Source organism: Canis lupus, chromosome 2, assembly GCF_011100685.1.
Source record: "Canis lupus familiaris isolate Mischka breed German Shepherd chromosome 2, alternate assembly UU_Cfam_GSD_1.0, whole genome shotgun sequence".
Classification (NCBI taxonomy): Eukaryota; Metazoa; Chordata; class Mammalia; order Carnivora; family Canidae; genus Canis; species Canis lupus.
The window spans coordinates 12,845,234-12,870,421 of record NC_049223.1 but is presented as its reverse complement, the minus strand read 5'-3'; the positions used below and the strand labels follow the sequence as shown (position 1 = coordinate 12,870,421).

The following is a 25,188-nucleotide window of genomic DNA, read 5'->3' as shown; positions in this document are numbered from 1 at the left end:
AAACATGAGACATAGAAAATACATACAAACTTATTTTAAAACATACAGGTGTACATATTCTCTATTAAAAAAACCAATTTCACAGTATTAAAATTCATGATTTGAAGAAAACATAAAAGCTTCAAACAGAATCCAAAGTGTATTTAATAACTTTCCATCACCTAAAAGAACAGTCCACTAGAAGTCAGGAACTGTGGGTTCCAGTTCAAGATGTGGACTAACAAGGTGTATGACATTGGATTCAATCACCTCATCTCCCCAAAATAGAATTTTTAAATCTCTGTAAATGAGGGAATCAGATTAAACCAGATAGGTCTCCTTTGTCTCTAAAAGTCTAGGATTTTAGGCAATTTTTTAAAATACAAAAAGTCTTATATATAAGTAACTCAATATTATTCAGACGACTATCAAAAGAAAGATTCTTTGTTCTAAGCTCAAGTATTAAGTCAGGAATATGTAAGTGAAAGATAAAGGAGATATAATACTTCAGCCAAGAATTTACTACATTCTACTCCCTCTTAGCTAGAATTTCTCAGTAGCCATAAACAAATCATTTAATCTCTTCCTAGGTTCCTTATTTGTGAATTTCCTAAACGTGAAAAATAAGAATTAACTCTAACTGATTTAAATTCTTAATCTCAACCTACAGCTTTACTTTTTATTTTTAAATGTCTCACTAGATGTCAGTCAAGAGTAGAATTTTCTTCATAAACTTTGCATATAAGAACACTGTAAACTGTATTAAGTTAGAGTTCTAGGGGCTGATGAAAAAAGCACATATCTGAGAAGACCTTTTTATACCGTGTATTCATTCATATTTGTGTCTATATCTTTCCTTTTACGACAGGGTTTCTCAACCTTGGCATCAGTAACACTTTGGGTCAAATTAATTGTTTACAGTGGAGGGCTATTTTGTGTGTTTTAAAGTATTTACTAGCATCTCTGGCCTCCGCCCACTAGATGATAGTGGTATTTCCACTATGTCAACTAAAAAGTCTCCAGACATTGACAAATGTCCTCTGGAGACAAAACGGACCCTAGCTGAGAACCACTGCTTTACTATATAAATCCTAGAGTTATATTCAGATGTTAATTACTTCTATAACATACCCAAGAGTTTTATGAATTTTTAAAAATACTGTATTTAAAAAGGGAAATGTGGATGGATACCCTCAATTTAATTAATTTTATTAAAATTAAAGTACTTTAACTTCTAAAATATTTGCTTATAAAATAATTATAATGAATATAAATCACAGAATAGGATTTAAAAGAGAACAGAGTAAAAATAACCCCAAACATGAATACATATGTAAAATGATTACACTGGGTCTTTTTAGTATATCTGCTGCCGAAGCGAGCACGACTGGGTCTTTTTTACACATGGTAATTACCCAACTACTGTATTCAATGATACAAATTGACTGTTTCCTTGAAATGTTAGCTTTGAATTTAGACTACCATCAAGCAGCATCTTTATATGAAGAAAATCTATCCACGAAGACAGAATTTCCATGTAGTATTTCTCTTCCAGACTAATTCCATATCCTGGTGAATTAGCCAAAGTAACAACGTTTCTGTGACTACAATGAACTCTACTATTATAACAAACAATTCTATGTAGCAAATCATTCTCCAGAACCTTATCTAGAGAATATTTATTCAACAAGTGTTAAAAGAAATTCTTACTTTGCTCCTGATGCTTTTCTAGGCTTGGGGAAATAAAGATACCAAGAAACAGTCATTTTGTAAAAGATATTTTGGAAAATTATATAAAATCTTTAAGAAACAACTAATTCCTAATAAACAGTTCAAATTCAAAGTTTTTCTAATCTGAAAAATAGATATACTTCAACACAATTTATGAGGCTACCGTAATTCTAAAACAAAACCAGAGAAGAATTAAATGAATAAAAATTAAAAACCAATCTCACATATAAATATAAATAAAAATATACTAAGTAAAACATTAGCAATCAAATCCAGCACCGCATTAAGTAAATCAGGAAAAAAGTGGAAATATTAAGAAAGTCTGTCTTGGGCATTCCGAGTGGCTCAGCAGTTTGGCGCCGCCTTCAGTCCAGGGCGTGATCCTGGAGACCCTGGATCAAGTCCCACATTGGGCTCCCTGTAGGGAGCCTACTTCTCCCTCTGCCTGTGTCTCTGCCTCTGTCTCTCTCATGAGTAAATAAATAAAATCTTTAAAAAAAAAAAAATGTCTGTCTTTAGGAACTTTTTTTTTTTCCATTAACAGATTCACATAATCATCTCCACAGATAAAAGCATTTGATAAATTTCAATATGGATTCAGGATAAAATTCTTACCAAGTAAGAATAGGTGTGATGTCTCCCTAATTTGGCTTTTCTTTTTAAAAGATTTTATTTATTTGAAAGAGACAGAGAGACATAGAGCATGAATGGAGAGGGACAGGGGGCTGAGCAGGCAGCCTTGATGCTGGGCTCCATCCCAGGACCCCAAGATCATGACCTGAGCCTAAGGCAAACACTTAACCAACTGTGAGCCACGCAAGTGCCCCTAATTTGACTTTTGGAAATTATTATTTAAAATAAATATCACACACACACATACACACACACAAATAAAATAAATATCACAGCAAGACACTGATAAGAAGTACTTTCATTAAAAGAGTAAAACTAGGATGCCAAGTGTCACTGCTTCTATTCAACACTGCACTGGAGGTACTAAGCAATGTCCTAAGATATAAAAATGAATTTAACTCAAATACCTAAGAGAGAAAAAAGAACCCTGATATGTCAGTGGCTTTAAATAAATATCTGAAAACCCAAGTCCATAAAAACTAAGAAATGTTGTCAAGATAAAGATCATCCAGTTTCCCATACATAAGCAATGACAAACTGGAAAATGTAACAATAAAAAAAACCTCACTCACAATAGGAAAGGAATACAAATTAGCTTAAAAGAAACGTACAAAACCAAATTAGGAATACTTATAAAACCTCCCTCAGGTGCCTAAAATCATACTTGGATAAACCTCTGTTCCTAAATGGAAAAAATGAACTTTAAAATCATGTTATTTCTGTAACAATCTATAAATTCTACAAAGTCAATGCAGTGTCCAGCAAGCAGTATAATTAGTATACTGTCTAGCACACAGTAGCACTTATAATGAAATCTGCTGAGTGAACACATGAACAAAAGAATGCAAACACATAATACCCAAGTAAAAGCAAATTTCAAGGACCTGAAACTGGTTACATGTAATAAAAAGAGAAGAAATGAGGAAAAATCCACATTACTAGTTTGGGGAAAGGATGAACAATTTTGTCACCATTTACGATAGAAACTATCTAAAAATGAATTGGGAGTCAAATACTCAGGTAAGTACTAAGGTTACAAATATAAATTTTAAAATGTACTGTCTTCTAAGACTTCGGAATATAGCAAACGAAAAGTGAAACAAAAGATCATTTAAAAGCATAATAGACAAGACTCAGAGCTACACATGGAATGCTATGGGAGTCAGAAGGAAAAAGACCTGGAAACAAATGACTGAGTCCTAGAAACGAGTAAGAAAGAGTCAGTTAAGTAAAAGTTGGGGATAGAGGAGGCAACATGAACAAAAGTTTGGAAAAACAGCATGGTACAGCCAAGGAATGATGTGACTCCTAGAGTGGGTAAAAGGAGAAGGAAGAGAAAGATCTAAGAAATGGCAAAGTACAGAACAAGGAGGGTTGAAGACTTTAAGCTAGGAAGTACATTCTGATTTAAAATTTAGAAATATTACAGATTTTATTTTAAATTTTTAAAAGATTATTTATTTATTTATTCACGAGAGACACAGAGAAAGAGGCAGAGACCTAGACAGAGGCTCTGGGGGAGCCCAATGTAGGACTTGATCCTAGGACCCCGGGATCATGACCTGAGCCAAAGGCAGATGCTCAACCACTGAGCCACCCAGGCATCCCAATATTACAGATTTTAGAGGGACACAACTAGAGGCAGAGATTGGTTATGCTAGCACACAAAAGTATAGACAGATGATGAGAGCTGTAACAGGCAGGACAAGGAGAGCAGGGAATGGAGCAGGCCAGATTTAAGAAATAATTAGGTTAAATTAGCATGAGGATTTTATGTTTGTTTACATGAAGTATATTTTTTGTTAAGACTAATGTGGATCCCAGAACCCTGGGATCATGACCTGACCGAAGGCAGACGCTTAACCAACTGAGCCACCCAGGTGTCCCTCTAGTGTTGTTATTATTATAATTATTATTGAAATTAATATAATTAAGAGCACCAAAGTTAGAGAATCTAATAAAAAAAAAAAAAGGCAAAATGGAAGATCAGAAATAGAAGATCCAAACAGGAAAAGGTGATATTTAAAAGTCAGAGAGAAGGAAAATTTCAAAAAAAAGGGGAATTTGACCTTATCAATCCAAAGACTTCAATATAGCAGCTCTAGAACAATCACTAGATTCAGTAAATTAAGAAGTCATTAAAGGACTTCAGCTTCCAGGCACAGGGATTCAAAATTATCTTCCTGCCATCAATGAGAAAAGTGAATGAAATACAGGAAACAAGTATTTTCAGGCATTGTACAACAAACAGCGCAGAACTGTGATCTCAAAAAGAAGAAAAAAATGAGGTGTACCCTACCATTCCAAGGCTTTCTGCCTGGAGGTAGTTCCCAGAAATCAGCACAGGGAGAGAAAGCCCATATAGTTTCAGTGACTAAACAGGACAGATAAAGGTTTACATTTATTACTTAAAATGACAAAGGGAAAATTATAAGAAATGAAAATAATTATATAAATATCAAACACTGTGATGAGAGGAAAAGGAAAATGGTCTCTAAGTTTTCTGGGGAATCTCCAAATTTTGTTGGTGTTCTTCAAAATTGATAAATTAAGAATGTGAGGTGACAGTTACGTCTAAAATCAAGAGATATAATGGTAATTTTAAGTAGAAGAATATATGATTAGAAGATGTTTACTGACAATGAATAAATGGTAAAATTTTAATGTTTTATATTGTTACTACTACCAGTTAAATTTTTTGACAAATGTTCTTTTGAAGTGTTGCTCATGTCCTCTCAGCAACAGTTTCTAACAGAAGAACTTTGTTTTCTTATTGAATTAAGAATTAACTTCATGGGGCAACTAGGTGGCTCAGTCAGTTAAAGTGTTTGCCTTCAGCTCAGGTCATGATCCCAGAGTCCTGGGATCAAGGCCCTGCTCAGTGAAAAGTCTGCTTCTCCCTCTCCCTCTCTGTGTGCTCATTTTCTCTCTCTCTCTCTCTCTCTCTCTCTAATAAATAAATCTTAAAAAAAAATTAACTTCATAATTAAAATCAGCTTATACCTTTCAACTTCCAAAGTGTGTAGAAAAAGAGGACTGCTCAAACCATTGAGGAAAAAAAAAAAAATCAAGAGAATTATCATTTACTGATCACTAAGGATCTTCCTCAAGAATTCTTAAAAATATAAATTCTTGACAGAATACTTAATATATAATATCAAACTAATTTTTACACATAGAAAACAGTCTAACTACAAAGAAGAATGTAAGTAATTACACAGCATTTTATATAGTGAACCAAAAATACTTTTTTTTTAATTGAAAAACACATTCAATGCTGGTGAAGGTCAAACATAAGAGCTTCAGTTTTTTGGTGGTAACTTTACTTAGCTGAACCTTTTTAGCAAATAGTTTGGCAGTACATGTCAAAAGCTTTAAAAAACATTTTTAGAACCCTGAGCAAAGGGGGGGAAAATCCTGAGTACAGAAAAGTTTTTCCCACAAAGATGTGCATTCTAATGTTATTTATCAGAAATAAATTAGAAACCATCTAAATATCCAGCAACAGAAGAATGGTTAAGTAAACAATGATATATGAGTCAATTTATACAGATAGATGATAGATAGATAGATAGATAGATAGATAGATAGATAGATAGATTGATTGATTGATTCGGTGAGGCATTGAAAATGGTAATGATGGGCAGCCCTGGTCGCTCAGCCGTTTGGCACCACGTTCGGCCCAGGCATGATCCTGGAGACCCAGGATCGAGTCCCACACGTTGGTCTCCCTGCATGGAGCCTGCTTCTCCCTCTGCCTGTGTCTCTGCCTCTCTCTGTTTCTCATAAATAAATTTAAAAAAAATCTTTAAGAAAATGGTAATGATTTTTAATAACACGATAAAACAAATTATGAGGTTAATGAGGATAGAATATATATATAAAAAAAAAAAAAACGGCCTCAAATTCCAACTAAACTCCAACAAAAGTATGGAGAAAAACCAACTAAAACATTATCAGTTTTCTCTGGATAATGAGATTACGTATGATTTTTTTCTATGTGTTTTATTTCCCAATTTTACAATGAGAATTATTGTCTTTAGAGCGGATTAGGACAAGAATCTGGGGCACCTGCTTAGTCCAGGAGACTGGTAAAAATGACAACAAGAGTATTAACATTAGATAAATTAGTCTTTCTTAACAGGTGGTCAGTGTATCATCTATATCAGACTCATTCAGGAACGCTTTTTTTTTTTTTAAATTTAAAATTCTTAAGTCATATCCCAGAGTCACCGGGGGTGGACAATAGTGGGGGGTGGTAGTCAAGAATCTGTATTTTTAAGTAGTCTATGGGATCCTTATGTATACTATTGTTTGGAACACACTGATAAAATTAAATCTTTCTAAAAGGACTCAGGACAAACTGGTTCCCTAGGTCCAATAAATTTGTATTATAAAAAGCAAAGTACTTAAAGACAATTCTGTCCATATAACCAGTTGTCTCTCAGTCTGCAGATAAGTCAAAGAAAGAATTAAAAGAATAAAGCAAGAAGTACTTCCAACATGTGAATCATATAAAAATTAGTTTTCCAGTATTTTTAAGACTTAAGTATTGTGCAGTTAAACCAAAGAACCTTGTTCATGAACTGTAGACAACAAAAGTAAGTAATTTTTCATACAACAAAAAATCTTTAAAAGGAGAGCACAGAAACAAAGTTAATTTTATGGGCCATATCTGTCATTAATTAACAACTAAAATGGGACTAGTACCTCTGTACATGACCCAATTTTATATTTAAAAAAAGCCCTGGCCTGTTCCACTTTATCTATAGATAGACTAAAATAGTCCTCTCACTATCCACAGAAAGAAAAAAAATTGGGAAATCATATACATAAGAAGGTAACTTTAAACTTAGACTCTACCTGAATCCTTACTTTTTAAATACCAAAAACAAGGATGCCTGGGTGGCTCAGCGGTTAAGCGCCCGCCTTCAGCCCAGGGCATGATCCTAGAGTTCTGGGATCGAGTCCCACATCGGGCTCCCTGCATGGAGCCTGCTTCTCCCTCTGCCTATGTCTCTGCCTCTCTCTCTGTGTCTCTCATAAATAAATAAATAAATAAATAAATAAATAAATAAATAAAATCTTTAAAATAAATAAATAAATAAATAAGTACCAAAAACATTGAGATTTGTCCCTTTTTACTTTAGTTCAGTATTTGCTTCTAAAATAAACTTCAGAGAATGGCAGAATGTATTAACTAGGAGCTATAACTATTGTTTCTTAAACAGCATATGCTGCTCAGTACTAATACTTAGGTACCTACCTTCACAACAACAATAATAAAAACAACAATGCTGAATTATATTCATATAAATCCGCTTATACTTATGTTACTGAATAATCAGTCTAATTCCCTACAGCCTACAATCATATCTTTGACTTAATTTCTGAGTAAAAAACAAAATGCTTACCCAGTATCAGACTCCAAAACAAAATTTAAATTATTTTTTAACTCTATTTTAAGTTAAGTGAAAAAAAGACACGTGCCTTTGGTAATTTACCTGCTTAAACTCTGCCTTACCATAAATGCTAATTATTACACTGGGCCAGCTAACAGAACAGAGGAGAAAAACAGCCAACAATCCAACATTCCATTAACATACACTAAAATTTTGTTTTAGTTTCACAATTCAAAATTGCCTATCAATTTTCACTAGAAAGTTGAACTTTCCAAATCTTTTCACTTAAAACCAAATTTTAGGGACAAAAACACATTATCCTTTGGTTGATAATTTTAAAATATAAATTCTAACGTTTATATCTTAAAGCATGACTGCACTGAGATTTCCAGGTCTGCAGAGTATACATTTTCTATGATTTTATTTACTTAGCTAACATTTGAGAACTAATTACAAGATGGGTAAGAGATGAAAATAAGACAGTCTTCTGAAGGGCCAGCAACCTAGTAAAGAGAAAGAGACAGATAATAAAATAACAATGGCATGAGCTAAGCTCTACAGAGAGCTGTGTGCACAGGATGCTGTAGGCAGTAAACAAGGAGTGAGAGGTATTGTGTAGGAAAGGTTCACAGCAGAAGTTTCAAGGGATCTGCAAAAGAAACAGGAGGAAGCCAAGAAGTCAAAGGAAGTGGTGAAGGGCATGCCAAGGACACTCAAAATCTGTTAGCTGACATAACACACAGAAGTAGAAAGTAGCCTTTCATATTTGCAAATGACATATCAGATAAAGGGCTAGTTTCCAAGATCTCTAAAGAACTTATTAAACTCAACAGCAAAGAAACAAACAATCCAATCATGAAATGGGCAAAAAACATGAACAGAAATCTCACAGAGGAAGACACAGACATGGCCAACAAGCACATGAGTAAATGCTCCACATCACTGGCCATCAGGGAAATACAAATCAAAACCACAATGAGCTACCACCTCACACCAGTGAGAATGGGGAAAATTAACAAGGCAGGAAACCACAAATGTTGGAGAGGATGTGGAGAAAGGGGAACCCTCCTGCACTGTTGGTGGGAATGTGAACTGGTGCAGCCACTCTGGAAAACTGTGTGGAGGTTCCTCAAAGAGCTAAAAATAGATCTGCCCTATCACCCAGCAATTGCACTGCTGGGGATTTACCCCAAAGATACAGATGCAATGAAACCTGCACCCCGATGTTTCTAGCAGCAATGTCCAAAATAGCCAAACTGTGGAAAGAGCCTCGGTGTCCATCGAAAGATGAATGGATAAAGAAGATGTGGTTTATGTATACAATGGAATATTACTCAGCCATTTGAAACGACAAATACCCACCATTTGCTTCAACATGGATGGAACTGGAGAGTATTATGCTGAGTGAAATAAGTCAATCGGAGAAGGACAAACATTATATGGTCTCATTTATTTGGGGAATATAAATAATAGTGAAAGGGAATAAAGGGGAAAGGAGAAAAAATAAGTGGGAAATATCAGAAAGGGAGACAGAACATGGAAGACTCCTAACTCTGGGAAACGAACTAGGGGTGGTGGAAAGGGAGGAGGGCAGGGGGTGGTGACTGGGTGGCGGGCACTGAGGTGGGCACTTGGGATGAGCACTGGGTGTTGTTCTGTATGTTGGCAAATTGAACACCAATAAAAAATACATTTATTATTTTTTTAAAAAGTAGCCTTTCCATAATGAAACATAACTGGTAGCTAAGGGAAGTCAGTATTGTGAAAAGCTTTAAAAAATATTATTTTCATAGCAAAAACAAAACCCTCTTTTCTGTAGTTTTTCTTTTTTTTTTTAATTCTGTAGTTTTTCTAAGTATTGCACTCAAGGTTGCTCAACTCTGATCGAGTTTGATTCCTTACATTCACACACTAAAACTACTTTTGCCCCTCATCTTTCATATTGTTTCCGTCCTCTTTTCTTCCCTTTTGATCACCTTACCCAACACCTTCAACAACCCCCGATACCATTAGAGATCTGTCACCATCTCTGTCTCTCCCCTAACAGACAATAAGAAGGCAGGCCCCAAGTGAGAAAGCTTGAGGTCTAACAAATGCTTATTTCTAGGGAGCCATAAATAAATATACTGATGAAGTCATTTCTGTACTATCAACCCACAAAAAGATGCCAAGTGACAACAGTGCAATCTTGCAATGCTGTAAACTAAAACTACTGGTAGGTAAAGACAGTCTGTACCTAGAGGGTGGAGAGTTAAGAGCTGACAGACAAGAGGATCCCTGGGTGGCTCAGTGGTTTAGCGTCTGCCTTCGGTTCAGGGGGTGATCCTGGAGTCCCAGGATCGAGTCCCACATTGGGCTCCCTGCATGGAGCCTGCTTCTCCCTCTACCTATGTCTCCGCCTCTCTCTCTCTCTCTGTCTTTCATGAATAAATAAATAAAATCTTGTTTTAAAAAAAAAAAAAAAAGAGAGTTAACAGACACCACAATGAAAACCCTTGGGTAAAAGGGACAAACACATACATAGGTACGAGAGAGTGCACAATTAGAAGTTTATCACAGGTAAAAGAACAAAAGACACATTTCTCCTTAAAGATTAAGTTTACACCTACTTCCTCCAACAATTTTCCGTTGTGCCCTCACAGGCACCTTTTCATATAGCCTTACTACACTGTAGCTTATTGTGATACTTATTACAGTTGTACTAGAATCTCAGATTTGCTTGTCTGCCTTTTCTTCTAGAACTTAATAATTTTGAGGCAGAAATGTCTGCCTTGTTGTTCATCTACAGTGCCTGATATAGCACCTGCACAGAGTAAACACTCATCATGTCCCTGAATAAAAATCACTTTCACATGAGTAAAGAAGCGATCACGGAATCCATATACTGAAATTAATTCTTTACTCCTATTTTTTTTAAAGATTTACATGTTTATTTTTTTTAATTTTTACTTATTTATTCATGAGAGACACAGAAGGAGAGAGAGGCAGAAACACAGGCAGAGGGAGAAGCAGGCTCCATGCAGGGAGCCTGACGTGGGACTCAATCCCGGGACCCCAGGACCATGCCCCGGGCTGAAGGCAGTGCTAAACCGCTAAGCCACTGGGGCTGCCCTTTACTACTATTTTTATAGTCTCCTTGGGAAATCATACATAATCCTACTGTTTCAATAAAATCAAACTCAGGGGCACCTGGGTGGCTCAGTGGTTGAGCGTCTGCCTTTGGCTCCGGTTGTGATCCCGGAGTCCTGGGATCAATCCCACATCAGGTTCCCTGCAGGGAACCTACTTCTCTATGTTTCTGCCTCTCTCTCTCTCCGTCTCTCATGAATAAATAAATAAAATATTTTTTAAAAAATTAAAAAATAAGAATATCAAGCCCACTCTCACATCCATCTGTCTCTCCTAAATGACAGACAAGTATTTTGAAAGACCTACAAGCATGAATCCTCCACAGATACCTCAGAGTCCTTACATCCTCTGCCTAAATTTTTTTTCCATAATAAGGAATTCTGTATTACAGATTCTGTAATACACTATCACCAGTTTAAATAATTGCATCATAAGCTACTCAAAATCAGAAATCTCAAAGTTATTTTGTATCTCTTCTCTTTACTCCAAAAAGTCCCACTAATTCTTCCTCCTAATATACTTTGAATTCCTTCTCTTACCCCAAGATAACTACCTTAGTCTAGTTCCTCTTTATCTTTTTTGCTAAATGATCACAAGCACCCACGGGGGTGCCAGTGCTTCCATTTCTTCACCCTGTTCAATTGGTCTTCCACAATACCAATAATACTACTCTAAAAACATAAATCTGACCTTTAAAAAAAAAAGATTTTGAGAGAGAGAGAGAGAGAACGCAAGCACAATTAGGGGGAGGGGTAGAAGGTGAAGGCTAAGCAAGAAGCCTAATGCAGGGCTCCATCCCAGGACCCTGGGATCATGACCTGAGCCGAAGGCAGACGCTTAACCAATCGAGCCACTCAGGCCTCCAACACAAATTTGATCTTATTACTATTCATCTGCTTAGAAACTTCAATGAGTATTTCACTGACTATAAAGGAAGTTCAAATACCATACCACACCTTAGTGGAGATTGTAAGGCTCTTGAACACTCCAGTCCCAAACAATCTTTTCTGCCTCATTCACTGCTATTCTCTTTACATTCTTTGCTCTGAAACCCCCATGTGACTCACATATCTACTATGAATGTCATGCTACTCCCCCCACCCCCACCTACTATTATCTTCAAATCTTTCTTTATTCTTCTATCTGGGATATCCTGTCCCTAATCACCAACCAGTGAACCACATATAAAACCATAAACATAAAAATAAATAAATAAAACCATAAACAGCTGGTTCAAAGATCACCTTCCCTTTGAGCTGCTCCTCTATTCCTCAATGTAGTATTCACGGATTTCCCATGCATCTAGCCAGAGCAGCGCTAACACAAATATATTGTGAGCTAGGTATGACATGCAAAATTTTCTAGTAAGGGGTACATGAGTGGCTCAGTCAGTTAAGTATCTGACTCTTGATCACAGCTCAGGTCTTGATCTCAGGGTTGTGAGTTCAAGCCCCATGTTGGGCTCCATGCTAGGCATGGGGCCTATTTAAAAAAAAAATTCTAGTACCACATTAAAGAGGTAAAAAGAAGGATCTGAAATGAATTCTAATAATATATTCACTTAACCCAATATATCCAAAATATTAGCATTTTATCATATAATCTATATAAAAACTTTAAGTCTTTAAAATCCAGTATGTATTTTATAGAACACCTCAATTCAAATCCTTTTTTTTTTTTTAAAGATTTTATTTATTTATTCATGAGAGACACAGAGAGAGAGGCAGAGACACAAGCAGAGGGAGAAGCAGGCTCCATGCAGGGAGCCCGACGTGGGACTTGATCCCGGGTCTGTAGGATCACGCCCTGGACTGAAGGCGGCACTGAGCCACCAGGGCTGCCCCCCTATATCAGGTTTTAAATTTAACTTATAACAATTGAAACTAAAATAAATTCAGTTCCTCAATCTATTAGCTGCATTCAAGTACTCTATAACCACACATGGTAACTGGCTGCTATACTGGATGGTATCAATCGACAGCATTTTGTATTCACCTATACTATAGTCCTCCTCACACTACATTGTATTTCTTATTTCTCAGTCTCTCCAACAAAACTCGAAGCCCCTCAAGAGTTCAGAAAAAGATCATGTCCTAATTACACTGTATTTTCAAAGTTTAGAAACAAATGAATAAACTGAATATCCCTTCCAAGCCCTGACTCAGATTTTGATAGTTTTTCCCCGTAACTACTTTCCCAATCCATAGAAAAATTTAAGGATCCCTGGGTGGCGCAGTGGTTTGGCGCCTGCCTTTGGCCCAGGGCGCGATCCTGGAGACCCGGGATCGAATCCCACATCGGGCTCCTGGTGCATGGAGCCTGCTTCTCCCTCTGCCTGTGTCTCTGCCTCTCTCTCTCTCTCTGTGACTATCATAAATAAATAAATAAAAAGGAGAATTATTTAAAAAAAAAAAAGAAAAGAAAAATTTAAAAAATAGGAAGGCAAATGAAGTAGCTACTAGAAACTAATATTTATTGATGAAACTTCACTGTTAAATGTGTGTTGAAAGTATTCAACAAGATATGCTTGTCCTTGGTCAGATAAGCAAACAAAATTCTCCAACAGGATAATATGCTGAAATAGCAAGACTTAGCTACTATTTTATACTGATGAAGCAACATGCAATGGCCTGGTATGCTGCCATTCACTATCACAAATCTCTCTTCCTAGGAGCTTGAATGCTAATTGTATAATCAGCATTCAGAGGAGGACTAAAGAATGCTCTATTGCTGAAAGTTCTAGAGAGTAAAAAGTTTTTGGGACAATCACGAATGAAAACAATGCATCTTGTTTACTTGTTGAATGCACATACTATACGCACAAGCCTAAGCTTAGACGTAGAGGTTTCTGGTAACAGTCAAAAATAAATTTCAAAAAAATTTAAAATTAATTTGAGTATATGGTACACATTTAAATGGTTGACATACCATCCTTTCTGTCATTTTCTGATAAATGGCTATTCTGTTTTTTCAAAAATAACATTCTGAAGTAAGATATTCTGAATAACTCTTTACCTAAGGAAAATATAAATTGTCACCTCAAATAAACATAACCAAACAAATGGGTTTCTAACTTACCACATACACCAATTTGTTAACAAGTGTGCATGACATCAATGTAATACAGTTGCTTGGATAATCCATTATATTAATTCCAAACTGAGTGCATAATTTACAAGGTTTAACATATATCCTTAAAGCTGTATTGAAAACCTTACACCTATACAAATAAAAAGTAAATCATTTTCCATCATTTTAATAGCCACCTTCATACTAAAACAAGAAATATTTAAGCCCTGAATTCCTTAAAATATATTCAAAATAGACACATAGATGAACCTATCAATATAAAAATATGTGCATACATTCACTCACATATATGCATGAAAAAAATCAAGACTACATACAAGTTCTTGTAACTTATTTCATGGAAATTATGGCTGGTTTTGTTTACTTGTATTCTTATTTATTCTGAAGTGATATTAAAAAGAAAAAATAGTGAAAGGAAAAAAAGGCCATTAGTTTTAAGCCTATGTAACAATTCTAGAATGAATTCTACAGCCTAAACTGTAAAGGCAAGAACACACTGATGATACTCATGGAGGTCAATATCTAATACTTTTAAGTTTACCTAGAAAATCTACAGTAGGCAAGAAGGGCTAGTTCACAGTCATAAATATTCTGGGTTCATTCTAAATCAGAAATGTAGTCACTGTGCTTAGAATTAAAAGCCTCATCAGCCAAATAAGAATACAGTTCCCATTAGAGCAAGTTCTCCAAGTTTATGCTAAAGGATCAAACAGGACAAGGTAGAGAAGACAGAGGTAAACCGTATGAAGTAGAATGAGATTGTTCCATAACAACAATGGTCAAAAAAGTCTACACCTCTCTGAATGAGCAGTCTGTCCTCAAGTTTCATAAACCGAGGCCTGTCTAGACACTAGGTAATCATTCCCAGCCTTTCTCTTTGCAATCATCAGCACCATCCGTTTCCAGAACTGTTTGCATCTTGCAAAACTGAAACCCTGTCCATATCACACAGTAACTCTCAGCCCCCAGCAACCAACCTTCCACTTTCTGTGTCGATGAAGCTGACTATACACTAAATGCTTCGTGTAAGTAGAATCACACAATATTCATCTTTTTGTGACTGGCTTATTTCATTTTACATAATGTTCTCAAGATCCATCCATGCTATGGCTTATATCAGAATTTTTTTTTCTTAGATTTTATTTATTCATGAGAGACGGGAGTGGGGGCGGGGGGAGCAGAGACACAGGCAGAGGGAGAAGCAGGCTCCATGCCGGGAGCCTGACATGGGACTTGATCCTGGGACTCCAGGGATCAGGCCCTGGGATGAAGGTGGTACTAAACCACTGAGCCACCCGGGCTGCCCCAGAATTTCCTTTTTAAGGCTGAATAGTATCCCACTGTATGTACATACTACATTTTATTTATTCGTCTCTTCATGGGAACTTGGATTGCTTCCACCTTTTGCTATTATAAATAATGCTGCCATAAACATGGACATAAAATTTCTGTTCAAGTCCCTGCTTTCAATTCGTTTAAATACTGTGACAATTAATTTTATAAGTCAACTTGAATGGATTAAGAGGATGCCCATATAGCTGGAAAACCACTATTTGTGGGGGGGGTGGGGGGTCTCTGGAAGAGTTCAGGATTTTTTTTTTTTGAGATAAGCATTTAAATCAGCAGACTAAGTCAAGAAGATTGTCCTCACCAAAAGAGGTTGGCATCTTCCAATCTATTAAGGGGCTAAACAGAACAAAAAGACAGAGGAAGGACAAAATCACTATCTTAACATGACTCTCCTACTTCTTCAATGTTAAGACTTAGACAAGGACTTATACCATCAGACTCCTCAGCTCTTGAACCTTCAGATTTGGGCTGAGTTATGCTATCAGCTTCCCTGGTTCTATAGGTTGTAGATAGCAGATTTGGGAGTTCTCAGCCTCCATGATTACATGAGCCAATTCCTATAATAAATCTCTTATATGTATATCTATAAATATCTTATTGGTTCTTTTTCTCTTGAGAACCCCGATACTAATAAGAGCCCTTTTCCCCTGAAAAACCAGAAATAGACCTTACCATTAGCCCTAAAGGTCATCATTTAAAAAAAAAAAACCAAAAAACTCTAGATACCTTATATATTTTCTACATCATGACACCTTATATACACATGGAAGGCCATTAATCCAAAAGAGGGGGGAAAATTCAGCAGTTAAGTTTAAAAGTAAGTTAATTTTGTTCCTCTCGACTTCATTATATATTCTTATTGCTAAAGAGAAAAATACAAAACACTCTACTTATATTTCAAAGTACATGAAACAAAATTAACCTAATAAATACACTCAAATTCTACAGTTAATGCTAGCCAAAACTGCAGTTTGTTTTCCAAATCCTCAGTCTCCTTTTAGGCCCTTCCAACCTTTTTTTCCTTCAGTTTGGAATTTTTTTAAAAAAAAACCTCTTAAATACAAAAGATATGGGGTACCTGGGTGGCTCAGTCAATTAAGCATCTGCCTTCAACTCAGGTCATAATTCCAAATCCTGGCATTAAGCCTGGTGTGGGGTTCCCTGCTCAGTGGGGAGTCTGCTTCTCCCTCTCCTCCTACTCCTCCCCTATGCTTGTGCATGCTCTCTCAAGTAAATAAAATCTTTGAAAAAAAATTTTTAAATAAACACAAGAGATATGTTTCACTAAGTCAAATCAACTACTGACCCTCATCTAAACACTCAGAATTACTCTATCCTGTACCAAGGACTTAAGACATGTTGGGCCTCTCTGGTTCCAAATCAGTTATATATGCTTGCTCCTTTTCATCAGGTATCTAAATGTTCAAGGAGAAATAAAAAGGTCTTAATCCAGGCTTCAGAATTCTCTATGTATAAAAACAAATGAGAAAATCTGTGACAGAGATCTAAATTAAGATTTACTAACTTCTTGTTTATGGTGTCTGTTTAGGATACTGTTGCTCTTCAGCATGAGACATACTGAAAGTGGCATAAAAATGCCTCATTCCTTTTAACAGAAGAAAGTGCTAGCCATTAGGAAGGAACAAGTCTGGTTATCACAGTTTTCAGTCTTCATATTCTATTTCAGTGAATGCACTAACATGAAAACTATTTCATAACAAGAGTGATACAGCAGAGCAAGTGACTATTATAAGGATATCCACATTTTTCTATTTATATTTAGTTACTAGAGGAACATTAAGATTTATTAATTCCCATTTCACTCATTAAATCTGTAGCTGAAAAGTTAAAAAGATCACACTCCTTCCCACTTGATTATGCCTAAAGAACAGCTAGCTATTAAGTTATTATAACAGATAAACACTACTTTTCCTTAACTCATATAAATTACAGTAACAACTGTCAATGAAGAAAAAATTACATGAATTGCAATATGAAATAGATGGTCTTTTTGTAAAAACAATCTAATCCTTAGGTATATGTTAAATTACTACAACGTTTAACAGTATCATCCACATGACACGGATACTTAACAATGCTTTTCAATAATAAGCATGACAAATTAAGTGAAGGAAAACCTGAGAGAGATCTTCAATAGATTATTGATGAAACTTTAAAACCATATTTTGCTGGCTGGAAAAGTGATGCACAAAGCTGAAGTATTAGATAGACTCTTCTTTCAGTTATGAAATATAGTTACAATAGGCAAAAAAATCTATTTTCTTTTTAACAAAAAAAAAATTGAAGGGATCCCTGGGTGGCGCAGCGGTTTGGCGCCTGCCTTTGGCCCAGGGCGTAATCCTGGAGACCCGGGATCGAATCCCACATCGGGCTCCCGGTGCATGGAGCCTGCTTCTCCCTCTGCCTGTGTCTCTGTGCCTCTCTCTCTCTCTGTGACTATCATAAATAAATAAAAATTTTAAAAAAAAATTGAAAATAGAGAATAGGATTAAAAAGAAAAAAAATACCACAAAACAAAACTGCAGAAATCTACTGCTCCAGTAGAAGCCCTATTAATGTCTTTTTTCTTTTTTTAAAGTAAAATTTTATTTATTTATTCACGATAGACACAGAAAGACAGAGAGGCAGAGACACAGGCAGAAGGAGAAGCAGGCTCCATGCCGGGAGCCCAACGAGGGACTCGATCCTGGGACCCCAGGATCGCGCCCCGGGCCAAAGGCAGGCGCCAAACTGCTGAGCCAACTAGGGATCCCCCCTATTAATGTCTTAAATGAAGTTGTGGACACTTCAAATTTTTAACCTTCAAACATCTTGTACTTCCATAATTTTATAATGAAACACCTAAGCTTCCTTGAATATAAAAATCTGGACAGTCTTAAAACAGATGATAAACTTCTTGAGCAACAGTTCTATTTCAGATATTATCTGTAGGACAAGGTTTCTGCAATTTTGTATGAGAATTTTATTTCACACATTAAAATGAGGCAAAAAATAAAAAATTGAGAAAAATAGTAAAGCATTCTCCTCTATTTCCTTATGATATAGAGACAAACTATAGTCCAAATCCAGCTGGCAGCCCAGTTTTGTAAATAAAGTTTTCCTGAAACACAGTCATACTGTTTCTATATGGTCTATACCTCCTTTTATGCTAAAATGAGAGTTAGATACTTGTAAAAGAAACCATATAAGCTCACAAAACTTAAAATATCTACTATCTGGTTCTTTACAGAAAAAATCTGCCAACTCCTGTGAAGACGCCTCCCTCATATTAAGCTAGATTTTACTAAATGAAGTTTAGTTTACTAAACAAAGTACACAAGAATTAGATGAATTACGTATTTTACTGCATTCTTCCAAAGTAATTTCCTCAAATAAATTACAAAATTTACATCCATTTAGCATTGACATTCTCCTTCTATTAAAATGGGTGACTCCGCAGTTTAGCACCGCCTTCAGCCCAGGGTGTGATCCTGGAGACCCCAGGATGGAGTCCCACATCAGGCTCCCTGCATGGAGCCTGCTTCTCCTCTGCCTGTCTCTGCCTCTCTCTCTGTCTCTGTCTCTCTCATGAATAAATAAAATCTTAAAAAAAAAATTCTGAAAGGATAAAAGGAAATGCAATCTTCAGCTTTTATGCTAGTTTCAAGTGATTTTCTTAAATTCACACATAGCTACAGATATAGTTATCACAAAGACCTTTAGTGATTTCCTTTATTTTATTTAAAGATTTATTTATTCATGAGAGAGAGAGAGAGAGAGAGAGAGAGAGAGAGAGAGAGAAGCAGGCTCCACACAGGGAGCCCGATGTGGGACTCGATCCCGGGTCTCCAGGATCATGCCCTGGGCTGAAGGTGGCACTAAGCTGCTGAGCCACCCGGGGTGGCCCTGGTGATTTCCTTTTAAAAAAATTATTATTTTGGGACCCCTAGGTGGCTCAGCAGTTGAGCATCTGCCTTTGGCTCAGGGTGTGATCCCAGGCTCAGGCTCCAAGATAGAGTCCCACCATCGGGCTCCCTACAGATAGCCTGTTTCACCTGTGCCTGTCTCTGCCCCTCTGTCTCTCTCATAAATAACTAAATCCTTTAAAAATTTTTTATTTTAAAAATACAACTTTATTAATAGCTAACCAACATCAAAAAGACACACAAATTAAATGCAGAATCTCTAGCTTTAAAAATTAACTTATTAACTTATTCTTCCCCACATATTTTCCCTGTGACCTCATAGGTCATCTATTCATTGCCTTATCCTACTAATTACCTACATTTCAACAAATCACCTAACGTACACTTGGCTCTAGTTTTTTAAAAAAGTCAATATAGATTAGCAGACTGACACATAGGTTAGCAGGTTTTTCCTAGCTTATTTACTAAAACTTTATTAAATGATATCGCTTATATTTCTTATGTGTCAGAAATTTTTAAGACAATAAATGGTGACATTCATATTCTGGATCTAATTCTTATTGTTGTACTACTATATTTTGAGTCTTACTTTGCATTGGCAAAACAGAAAATTAGCGCTTTGAATATTGGGGAATGAAAAATTTGAGAAAAGTTTATTTATAGAGATCCAAACAGAAAAGAGTTGAGGCCTGAAGAGAAAATAAGAATGGCAACCACACCAATTTGAAATACACACAAAAATACACACATTTTCTAAAGGAAATTAAGAAGCTCTGTGGCAATAAACATTACAAAGTATAAGTGATTTTGTGTTGCAATTTCATTTCCTCTGATTAACAATGACATTTTCCTTCATCTAAATAAACTTAAGTTCAAACTGTCTATTCAAAATGATTTAACTGTCCTCCAAAAATGGTGAAGTCACTTGTCTTGGTTGTCCAGACACTCCACCTCTCCCATTTCCTCCATAGGCTCCTGGAGGAGTCAATAAAAATTAATGTGTACAACTTGGTTTTTCTAGGATATATACAAAAAGAGAGACACACAAGATGTGGTGACCCCTAAACTTTTGAAAGAAAGGTGTGGGGGGGGGGGCACCTAAAATATCTGATCTGCAAAACATAAGCTGGCAGTTTTAAATCAGTAAGTACTGTAACTAAAATCATCACCATTTACCATACTGGGATCATACTGGAATATCCTATACAGTTCCCTAATGTTTACAGTAATAGCTCCTACATGCTTCTACAAGGTTTGCTGGCTATTCCATTCTCTGCAGGTACTTTTAACAACTCCTAAAGGTCAGGGAATGTCCAGTTAAATTAAAATTTCTTATGGGAAATCATAGGGAAGCAGAATAATGTACTATTTCACAATGGTATCTGGGATTCTTTCGTAAGGTATGATTCTATTATAAGACATGATCCTTTGTTCATCATCACATCCCCAGAACCTTGCACAATGCACGGTATGTAGCTGGTGCCCAGTAAACATTTATTTAGTGAATGCATGAATGAATCAATTATTCTAGTAAATCTAAAGTCATGGTTTTTGCTTTATTTTATTCTTCCCCATTGGTGCTTTCCCTTCCTTTCCAAATAGGAAATGATTAACATATTTAATGTGAATGAGAAAAATACAATTCTCTTAAAGCTCCTAGTTGACAATGAGTACTAAACAAAACTATTGTTCTCCCTCTGCCTGTGTCTCTGCCTCTCTCTTTCAGTCTGTGTCTCTCATGAATAAATACATCTTAAAAAAAAATAAACCTATTGTTTAACTTCATGAGTTCAAACTTCTCTGAAACACAGGGAAGATACTTCAGGTTCTATTTTCAAATACCCTGCCTTATTATGGTCTCAGAAAAACGTTCATCTAAGAAACATAGCTTCAAATCTCTTCATGTAAAATAACCAAATAGAGATACATACATGCATCTATGTCAAATTATCTCTAGTAATTAACTAAGTTGCATCTTTAATACTTCACTCAGACATATAATGGTATTTCTATGACTTTTATAGACATATATTCACTTGACAAGTACATTTCCTAAGCAAATATTAAAATAGGCTTTAGCTATTTTTCTTCTTCTATTTTTAATTAAAATGTAAAAAAATAGGGGTGCCTATGTGGCTCAGTAAGTTAAGTGTCTGCCTTCAGCTCAGGTCATAATCCCAGGGTCCTGGGATCCAGTCCCGGGTCAGCCTCCCTGCTTAGCAGAGCCTGCTTTTCAACCTCTCCTCTCCAGTTGTGCTCTTATGTTATCTCTGTCACTATCTCGGTCTCTTTAAAATAAATAAAATCTTTTTTAAAAATGTCAAAAAATATATAGTTCTATCTGTATGCCTGAGATCAAACTAACAAAGATACATCTACACATAATAACACAAACCACTCATATAGTATATTTTGTGGATCAGACACTAGTCTAAGTACTTATATTAATTTATTTAATCCTCATAAAAACTCTATGACACAGGTACTTTTATTCCCACTTTACAGATGAGGAAATACTCCCAGCAAAGTTCAGGTACACATCTAGGGTCAGACAACTAAAAACTGATCTTTGAACCCAAGCAATCTGGCTCCAGAATCAATGTTCTCTGCCTCTCTTACACTATGTTGCCTCTGTACTTTACTAATTGGTAAAAAATTTATTAAAGTTATAAGTGTATAATACAATACTGAATTTTTAGAAACTGTTAAGCTATAGAAAGTTATTAGCTATAGAAAGTAAACTATATCAAAATTCAAGTCTTCTTTGGAGTACACTAAAAACTAAATTGGAAAATCAAGAAAAGGACTTGTGCCAGAGAATAAAATAACATTTCTGTCTGACAATGTATATATTAACCAGGAAAAGAGAAGTCATATTCTTCAGTGTTCAGGTCTTCTGATTTCACTGGTAGCCTTTTATGTTCTCCTTCATTCACTTATTCATTCAAGAAATGTTCAACACATCCTTGACTGAAAGGATAGAAAAAGACAAATCACTGTCCTTGAGGAGCACAGCCAGCCAGGGTTGGGAAGCAAGACTGAAAGCAGCTGAGTGTATTTCCCATACGTTATATCCTAGGTTCCTCCAAAAAACTGTATCATATCCGTTTTCTATAAGGATTGTTAAAATGACAAAAAGATTATCAAATATAAGTGAAGTAATGCTATGTTAAAAAAAATTAAAACTTGCCTAAAGCAATAACATTGTCCATATAGGTGGAAAAACAAGAATAAATGCCCCGGGCTCACTGATATTTTACAAGAGGCCCAATACAGTATACAAAATACAGAAGTACACACTCCCAAAAAAATCAATTCTGAACTATACATTTAAGAATATTTAGTCATCTCAGAAAAGTTCTTTTCTATACCAACTATGCACTTAAGATATTTGCTCACCTTAGAAAAGCTCTTTTGAAGGGTCTCTCAAATAGAAATCCATAAAGCTCTGAACTGCCTTTTTTAAAACAAAATTTTAAAGCAGTAACAAAAATAAAGCATAGCAATAAATATTGTTTAAGCATAAACTGTTTGAAGCACTTTACTCCTCTCATTAATCTTCTCAACACCTAGGAGTTTCATTATTCCTCCTCATGAGGAAGTTGCTGAACTCAGGTCAAAACGAGGTGTATTTGATTTCAAAGTCCAGGCTGTTAACTCAGTACCTATATTGTTGCTACCAAGTAGAAACAGAAGCAATCATTTCTTAGAGCTGTGTTTAATAAATACTTTCATTACCACAGTGTAAAATATTTTTAAACTTAACAACTGGCACATTGTCTCTCTCTGAAACTATAAACAAAAAAATAACACTAACAAGAAATACGAAGTGCTAAGTTATTCAACTTTAATTCTAGTTTGCCTATCTTTTAGTGAAAGCTCTGATAATACTGTTCCATACTTTCCAAAACATGCCTTGCACAGCATAAGTAATCAATAAATATTTTAAATAATTAAATAATACTCTCCTGTCTGTAAGCGTGGCAACCATACAGTTCAGTTCAGATTCAATGCTTCCTACCATCCCCAGAAGTACATTCTCACTTTCCATACTTGGTTACAAGAAAGTATAGGTCAGACTTTGGTTCTGGTTTTTGGTTCATAAAGTACGGTGCCATATCCATGACAACATCAAAAATACAAGCTCAAAATTTTTTCAACTGTCCAACTAATTTTGCTATGCACAATAAAAGTAAAGTAACAATGCAAAAGTGTATTCCACTAGCAAACAGATTACTAATGACTTAATATACAGAGTCATCCAACTTAATGAATGTACTAGGTAGTTTTAAGCAGAAAAAGACAATTCTCAAGATCTTTTTTCATGGTTCTTTAGTACTTGGGAAATTATAAAATAATGGCCATGACACACCCACTAATTACTTTTTCAAAATAAGTTTCAAATATATTTCTGACTACAGCATCATACCTCTGTCTACTCTCCTAAAGTAAGGAACTGGATACCTTCCCACTCCATTAATTTCTCAAAGAGCAGGGGAGGTAGAACAATTCCCCCCATTGTGAACCATTCAGCTAAATTATGTGCTTAGGTACTTATGAGATTTTAACTAACATCACCTACGGTCTTCATCAGTGGAGAAGCTACTAGATACAAAAATGAAGGCGGCCATATATATGCTTTGGGCTCTAAGAGGCCAAAAACACTAAGTAAAATTCAGAGGGTAAAGTCTCCAAAATAAGACTAAGTCTACATCTGCAGGACTTTAAATAAATGTCAGAAATAATAAACACACTAGAGTTCATACAGAAGGAGGAACAAGTGTTTCAATTTGGAGAGTAAGGGAAACAAGATTTTTGTTTAGATTTTTTTTAATCAAATAGAAAGTTGATTATCTACATTTAAAAAATTACAGTAGTCAGAGCCTAATGTAAGTGAAACTATTAGCTGGAATTTTTCAGCAATTATATTTGAGGGAAATTAGGCAAATGATTTCTGATAGCACAATTATTTTTCTCCAAAAAATTACATTGAGTACGTCCTGGAGTGACACTACAAACTAACAAAGACAACTAATAATAATAATTGGTGACTACAAAAGTTTTGGTTTCTTTACAGAAAGGCTCAATCATCTTTCATATACTACTGTTACTAAAGCTGGAGCATGGATTACAATGCAATAAAAAAAACTGCATATTATGCTTAAGGAAGAACCAATACAGTAAGGCAGACTTTTTTAAGTTTTCCATTTTTCTAACTTCAGCACAAAAGATATTTAAAGCAGTGACTCCTTCCCCTTTCCCATCCATACTAGAGACATCAGTCTTTCACTTCTTGTCATTTCTATTTTTGCATATTCAAGGTTTTCAGACTCTGAAACTGAGTATTTTCACATTGTGCTTTCCTTGTGGAAATGTGACTTTAAATACAATAATTTTTTATTCAAGTATAAACTACTTCTAAGGCAAGAAATGTCCAACATCTGTAGTATTACTATAATTCATTATATTTCATATGGGCTTAGAACAAAAAATTAATTCTATGTATTGTTAAAAGACCATTGAATATATGCTTTCTGATTTAACCAACAGATTTTATTTTATTTTTTTTTTAAGATTTATTTATTCATTCATTCAGAGAGAGCGAAGAGAGAGGCAGAGACACAGGCAGAGGGAAAAGCAGGCTCCATGCAGGAAGCCCGATGCGGGACTCGATCCCGGGTCTCCAGGATCACACCCCAGGCTGCAGGCGGCGCTAAACCGCTGCGCCACCGGGGCTGCCCTAACCAACAGATTTTAAAAAATCATTCACCTACCAGTTATCTAACTGAAAAAAAAAAGTTTAGTCAAAAAAGCATAATATAGCCAAATTTTAAAACATTTTATCAAAAATTTTTATTATCATCCACCACTAAACACATCCCTTTACCTACTACATAAAGAAGTAGATTCTAAGGGGAAGAATCCTGCAAGGCCTCAACCAAACGCTA

General features: G+C 35.6%; 1 protein-coding gene across 16 annotated transcripts in view; it reads right to left on the bottom strand.

Annotated features, from left to right (window-relative positions):
* The window catches only part of ARHGAP12 (Rho GTPase activating protein 12), a 155,102-nt gene that overhangs the window by 85,333 nt on the left and 44,581 nt on the right, over positions 1-25,188 (bottom strand). The window lies entirely within an intron of this gene.